We start from the raw sequence: 8,118 nt of genomic DNA on the forward strand, positions 1-8,118 counted from the left end.
GGCCAAGTTCCGGTAACTGTTAAAAGAGAGATTGAACTAATTAGGTGTTATCAAGCTGAAGTCAAAGTGACTGAAGGAGTTGATGATGGTGAAATGGAACTAGGTATAGATATTAAATCAGAGTATGAAGCCACAGGATACATTCCAGCAAAGTTGATGTTTGGTCGGGAACTTCGGTTGCCAGTGGATCTGTTAACAGGGCACCCACCTTATGAAGAATTACCTAAGAATGTGTCAGAGTTTGTAAAAATGTTATCAGAAAAGATGGATGATATTCACTATCATGTGCATTCAAACTTGAAAACGTCTGCTGATTCGATGAAGTTATCTTATGATAAGAGATCTACTGAAGTCAGCTTTGTACCAGGAGACAAGGTGTGTTGTATAATCCCAGGAAGACCAAAGGGAAGTCCCCTAAGTTGTCTTCTCTATATGACATAGTGGATCGCTGGAAAGAAATTATACGGAAAATTAACTAATGATCAGGGGTGTAACAATATATATAAATACAGCATTCTTTATATAGTGCCTTAGTCTTATGATAAGCATAATTAATTATAATAATGTTTATACTGCTTGGAAAAGGCGTTCACACCATAATATTTATCATTTTAGCATATAGCTTATAGAAATAGTGTTCCAATCCCAATTGTGTTTATTATATTCCAGCCCTCTTCATGAACTCTGGATTGAGCGAAATGTGTTATCGCCAATGGAAATGGTGAACATGGTGTGGATAAAAGATGATTATTCTATATCATTCTAATTCTTGAAAATCCCTTAGGGGCCAGATAAAGAATGTTGTGTTAAAAATATTGTTACGTCTCTGTTCGTTTGTTAATTTTCCGTAAAAATTATTATTGAAGAAACTTTAGGATACAAGTCTTTTTTCAATAAAACTAGTTTATTCTTTCTCAATACAACTTTGCAATACACTTAATTTACACAGTCACACTATAACAAATGCTATAATTCACTACGAACGACTCACCTGCTCGACTCAATCGTCAATCTCTATCTCTGTCTGCAGTTCAATTACATTGTTGCCGTCACTTCTTGGCGGTCTTATATACAAGAATGCCGTACATCTAGTAAACACTCGAGGCTTCACGAAGGGGCATGATTTTTCTAGAAGCTCATGACGTGTTACTAGCATCACGTGACTTCCGCTGTCGTAACAATATTGTCTTTAGTAGGTAACAACAGAATAAGGGATACAGAATACTGATACATAGACTGTATTGTAAAAAAGTTAGGCCACAAATGTTATTACACGAATTACACCAAGCAGAGACGTGTTTTACAGTGAAAAGGGTAATTCAATGGTATTTGAAAATTTATTACTTTAGTATTAAGCCTATTATATTGTTACGACAGCGGAAGTCATGTGACGTTAGTAACACGTCATGATATTCTCGATGGTTCGTGAATGCTCGAGTGTTTACTAGATGTGCGGTATTCTTGTATATAAGTGCGCCAAACGATGGAATTGAATTGCAGACAGAGATAGAGACGGGCAATTGAGTCGAGCGCGGTAGTGCGTGAATCGTTCGTTGTGAATTATAGCGTTTGTTGCTGAAGCTTAAAAAAATTATACTAATTGTGAGTTAATTAAACATTATGTTATTTTTTCAAAAATTGTGGTGTTTTCAGGTAAAATTGATTTCCGTACAGGTATTGAATTGGTCTGCTTAATTAATTAATAACATCAGGATCAAACAGGAAATTCTGGATTTAATGTGAATCTGAAAACTTGAGTGAGCTTTAAACTTGTGTGAAAATAAAAGAAATGGACGAATTTGAGAAAATAAACAATCTTTATTTGGTAAAACAAAAAAGAAAGTATAATGTGCATACTTGTGTAAACAAGGGGACACTTGCTTCTCCAGGATTATTGATTATATTGTTAATTTTCGGTCTCTCAAGATTAATCTTTAATAAACTAGCCCTGATCAGAAAACAAACATCTGCTTCAATTTTGGAAGAGAGCTCATATTTATTCTCTTGTGAGGGTGTCACTATTTGAAAATTTTTCTCTCATAGCATTCACTGGCTGTAACATACAGATGTTATCTACTCGGGCAACAAATGATGTTGCAGTCTCTTGACTCATAACATGCAAGAAAAATTTACCACAATATCCCCTTTGATAGAAGAGATACTATCTGCTGTAGAGAACAAAGAAACAAAGCAACCTAAAAAGGCAATTTCAACAGTTTTCTAGAACTTGTGTTTATGCTAAAAACAGCATAGAAACTAAATAAACGTAAACATTTAAAAAATTCTGTATTACTAAAAGCAGGTAAAAACATATGATATGCTCTGTTTCAAGCTTGACCTCAAGCCAACATTTAAAACCAACTTTTAAGGTAACGCTATGGCCAAGAAGCATGTTATATTTTCTTTGTTTCTAAAAATACATACATGCCACATGGGAGACAAAACACTTTAACAAAGAATTACACTATTTATAAGAAAATAACCCTTCAACTAAGGTTTAAATTACATGAGGTTTCAGTAGTAATAAAAGAAACCCCTTTTTACTATATTACACATCAAGGAAGACACTTTCAGATAACAAAATAATATCATGTTATATGAGAAGAAGCTTTTATCAACATAAATTATAATATTGAAAACTCTTTTAGTACAATTCTAAAATAACAAATTACATAACAATTAATGCCCACAAAAACAAATATATATATATACAGAAAAAAATAAATGAAAGCTGGTTAATATATTTTTTTAACAATAAAATAATATACAATGCATAAACAAATCCTACAAAAACAAAAAGTAATATAGCACGAGGAAGAAATTCCTTTAACAATGAATATATAAATATAATCCTTGAACAACATAAAAACATCCTTTAACATGGAATAAGCAAAGCCCATTTACGCTTTCACGTGGACATCAACTAAAAATAAGAAAGGAAAGAAATAATCAAAATGCAAATGTACCCTAAATACGAAAATTAAATAAATAACAGAATAGAAACCTTTTAACACTGAACAACTTTTAGTGTCATTTTAACAATGATTTTAAGTTGCCCCTCCCTCCCACCAGGGTAATCTAAAGTACAGCTCAAAATACGTATAAAATACGAAGAAACCATTTATCAAACTTAAAATCAATTGAAACACTTCTTACTTAATGTGTGCATAAATCTTTAGAATATATATAAATATAAATGTATGTAAACAAAAACATATCAATATTCACTTAAAACTACATATTAAATACAAAGTATAAAACTTTCCACTGCTCCTTGTTCGTGTGTGTGAGCAGGATAGACACATAATACACATACCCTATGATATATAAATCTATACAAAAACATTTAAAGTACACAATAATGTATAAAAAAAACTTTAACTCCCTGCTTTTTCACACATGCTGCATACATCTAAGGGCATTGTCATTACCTATCTATACACAAGAAAATCTGTTAGACCCCTGTATTACACATGCACTCATAAGTACAGAAGGTAGAGGGCATTCCAAATTAAAATTCGCTTTAAAATTGTACAAAATAAATTACAATGAATTAATTATACACAAAATATACACTTACCTCAGAGTCCATCCGATGCTTTACTCTCATCCACTTTAATCCCATTAGCAGCTTCCAGAGCTGTAGTGGTTTTGTAAGTAGCTGCCACTGGCGCCTACAGTGTCTTTAAGCCTGGCCCGTAACTGTCACACCTTTTCTTCATAATGTGATGGAGAAGTGGCTCTCTGTCATAGCCAACCATTCACCCTGTTGTAAAGGTTCCACATCTCAGTCCAGTTGGTAGCCATGTCCTGGGAATGTTTCTTAAGCACTATTATCTGTTCTAATGTCGGGTGGTTTATCATCATTTTAGGTGTCTTGGCACTCTTGATGTTCTCTTAGACTGCTCTCAGGGTCTCTTGGCTGGTTGCGCATGGCAGGATAGGACTGGTAAGAACGTACACCTCATGCTGTGGAGACTCCCTCAATACTGGTTGGTGTTTATTCTTGGGCTGGTTGTGCATGGCAGGATAGGACTGGTAAGAACGTACACCTCATGCTGTGGAGACTCCCTCAATACTGGTTGGTGTTTATTCTTGGGCTGGCTGATTCACATGAATAGCTGTTGCCTAATGTTGGAGCTATTTTGAGGTCCTCCTGAGACTTGGATGCCCCGTGGGATGAAGCTAGTGCTGGAAGACTCTGTTTTGGCTTTGCTTTGATATGTAGTGGTCACATCAGAAATGTGAATATGTCTGTCATTGTCTCCTCATGGTTATAATACATCTTCTGATGGAACAGGTTACCCATGACTTCGTCCTTGGGTAGTGTCAATAGCAGCAAGGGCACTAGCTGTTGGGCTGCCTGTAGACTAGGCAGCTCCATAGTTAATGTCATTGATGACTCGATACTGGGTATGTCCTCTGGTGTTTCACTGGCAGCAAGATATTCAGCAGTCAATGGAGGCAGCTCGACCCTGGTGATATCAGGATCAGTTCATTCACCAGAGTGGCAAGCTCTCCCATTGTTCATGTATCATCCAGCAAAATGTCTTCATCCATGGGCTTAGCCACAAATGAAGGTAAGACCCATCCTGTCAGCCTGGTTTATGCTTCTAAACCTCTCACTGTATATAAAGGCCTGGGCATCTTAAAGCAGTTCAGAAGTTACGTAGGATGATAAGCTAGAGAGATTCACCTTTACTGAAACAAAGGGAAGGCTCAGAAAGAGGGTCCACTGCAGTAAATCAGGAGAACCATTAACTAGTCAATGACAGAAACTGACTGTGGCTAGAAATTGATCTTAAATACTGAACATCCAGATTCAAGTGCAAGGTATAGTAAGTTTTTACTGTTCAAAGGTTCAGTTGAGTGTATAGGTTAATGAGGATCTGTCATGCCATGCAGTCATTATCACAAACTATGACACAAGGTATTGGTCAAGTGACACATCTACATATGCCATCATTTCCAACATCACCCACACAGCATAAGTCTAGAGGACATGATAAACTTTCTAATCTCTAGGTTCCCACTCGATCCTTTACCTGTGGCTGTGCTGCCCTCTACTGTCCCTGTCAGACAACAGCAACACACTCCACACTCCATAACCCAGCCTCATCCCTTTCTTGCCATCTGTTTTTTACAAAGACAGTACCCAGTTCCATTAGGAATGAATTGGGTTGTGTGTGTTTTTTTATCTCAGTCATAGTGTGAGCCTGTTATTTTTCTTTCTTCCATGAAGATTCACTACCTGCTAAATATATCAATTTCAAACTTGAATAATTTTCTTGCTTAACATTAATGAAAATAACAGGCATACTGCATTTTCCAATAACACTTTACGGGTCAATTATTAAAGTTAATCTCATATTAATCAATTCTTAATGTCATAATCAAATCCTTTGTCTCCTTCTTCTTGCTTATTACTGTGATCTTTGTGTAACTGGTTCATTTATATTAATTTGGCTTTAAAAACTAATGAATGACTCTGTGTAATTTTACTGCACCCATACATATGAATTTGTCTACGTGCAACAATTTGTCATATACATATGCCACCATTACATTTCATCAAGTTCTCAAATACTTTACACAGTCTGCACCCATCTACTGCATGAACCACTCGAGTAACATTCAAGGTCTTGTTAAAGCTATACTCGTAAGTAATGGTGGAGTCATCCAGAGTTAATCACACTCAATTCCTTTATATTCAAGGCTTCATGAAATACCAAACCACTAGCAGAATTGTATTGAATTAAGACTTTTAACCTAATTATATTTACCAGGATTAAAATTCGTGCTTATACAACTGCACTCCAATACACACTCACAGAAAGCAGGAATTCTTTGTAGATCATACACAGATTCAGCATAATTCCCAGGTAATTCAATGAAAAACTAGCAGGTATTGAGTGGCATACTAAACAGAGTTCTCACCATGGATGACATTTTGCATCAGAAGATTTACTCAGTGACTAGAAAAGCAAGGGTCACGATGCCTTTTCAATCACTAATTTGGCAATCACATAATAATCCTAACTTTTGACAATTGAGTGATACTTCTACAATGTAGTACATATATTTTATATCAGTACCTTTCAGTAGCTCGAAAATTAAGAGTTGCACAGTTATTTCAGTGATTAGTTTTTTTGACCAAACAACTGTCAAAACTTCCGTAATCAGAATAAAATCATGCAATATAGTAGACAGCGTGTACCACCTGAAAGCTTGGAAAAACTACTTTCTTTCAATCTATAATTGTACATCAACTGTCCACACTACTGATGATCAAGTAGTTATCATCCAATATCCAGCAGATACATCATAGCTCCATTAGCTTGGAAAACAAGGATCACAACACTCCTTCAATCAGTTGTCACATGATTTTCTGATTGCTGAAACTGGTGACTTTCAAATAGTAATCACAAATTGTTTTCCATGTGTTCTGCTAGACATTACTTGTTGTTTGTAGTTAAACACAAAACTACACAATGGGCTACTTGTACTGTAACCACCACAGGTATTGAAATCCGATTTCTAGCATCATAAGTACACAGACATACTGCTGAGCCACTGGGGGACCAAGACGTTTCTACTTAATAGTATAGTAAGCAAAAATTTAATTCCTTTAACAATTGGTGGCTCGAACTAAAGACTGTCCTAGCTAGTAATTGAGCAGTAGCTCTACATTGTGGTGTATATATACCTTCCAAAAATGGCTTGGAGAGCAAGAGTCACAATGCCTTTTAAGTCAGCAGATATTTGACTACCTGACCATCCTAGTTAATGATGATCCATTAGTTCCAACCATATCTATCAGAGGTCAACATCGGCATCTGTCCATCATAGCTTCTATTTCCAGCAATTTCTCATTTGCTTCATCATAAACCACCAGATATGTTTCATCAGCTTCTTCTTCCTCGTCAAGTGGTTCAGCAAGATTCGAGGTGACATCTTTCTTCTTCTTCTCTAATACATGAGGCTCGTCTCTAGATTCTTGATCAAGCCAGCACACCAAAGGCTCATTTGTGATTTATGGATGCAGTTTATCAATGTGCTCCATAATACTCCTCAGCACACTTCACTTTCACTGTAACTCATATGTAGCTATATCAGTATCACACATAACAGATACATAAACAATGTGCAATTTTTTATTATTATTTATATGGATTACATGTAAAATCAAAGGGATTTCAATCAAAGATAAACTTGTAGTCATGGTGTTTCCACCAGTAACTTGTGCAAATTAGTAATATCAAAGATATGCGTTTAGTAATGTGTTTCGAACCTTCAAAAGTCAAAAATTTTCCTTTGTTAAAGCCCTATTCTTTGGTAGATTGCAAGTGTTACCCAGTGAAATGATGACACACCACCTTGGTGTGATAGATGTTCTCACCTGTACTGAGATGTTTATGTAATGATGCACAATGAACTGTTGACCTTAAACCAGTCATTAGAGAGAAATAAATCTGCAGTGGCTGTACTCGAGCCCACCCAGCAAAGGATTAACCAGCCACTCACACATCCCAGTGCTGCCCTAGTATCCAGTGAATGGGAATTTTTATCCTGGTTCTCCCATGGATTATATATTGCAGTTTTTGCAGATGATTCCTCCATCTAGGTGTCACCCTGGAAGAAAGGATCAAAGTAATGCTTGGAGATGGCTTGAATGGGTAATGAAGAAAAACTTTAATATAAGTTTAACATAACAGCAAATGTACAACGTTTCGACAAAGTTTTGTCATCATCAGGTACAAGTAATTTACACTGACACATGACCACATACTGTTCCAAAACTTAGAAGAGGTATCTTGGCACTCACGGGTGTTGGTTTACAGTAGGCTTGTCTTGTTCAATTAAGATGGATTCCTTGATTTTTCGTTTGTTTATGTTTGGTTCTTTGTTTAAAATGATTGTGTTTTTAATAGATATACTATGGTTTTTTGAGTTGCAATGGTGAAAAACATGGAACGGTTTTTTATTGTGTTCTGTCAATCTGGTTTCCAATTTTCTTCCTGTTTCTCCTATGTAGAATAACTGCCCAGAATCCATCTTAATTGAACAAAACAACCATACTCTAAACCAACACCCCGGGGTGCCTAGATACCTCTTCTA

Source organism: Limulus polyphemus, unplaced genomic scaffold, assembly GCF_000517525.1.
Source record: "Limulus polyphemus unplaced genomic scaffold, Limulus_polyphemus-2.1.2 Scaffold3561, whole genome shotgun sequence".
NCBI lineage: Eukaryota > Metazoa > Arthropoda > Merostomata > Xiphosura > Limulidae > Limulus > Limulus polyphemus.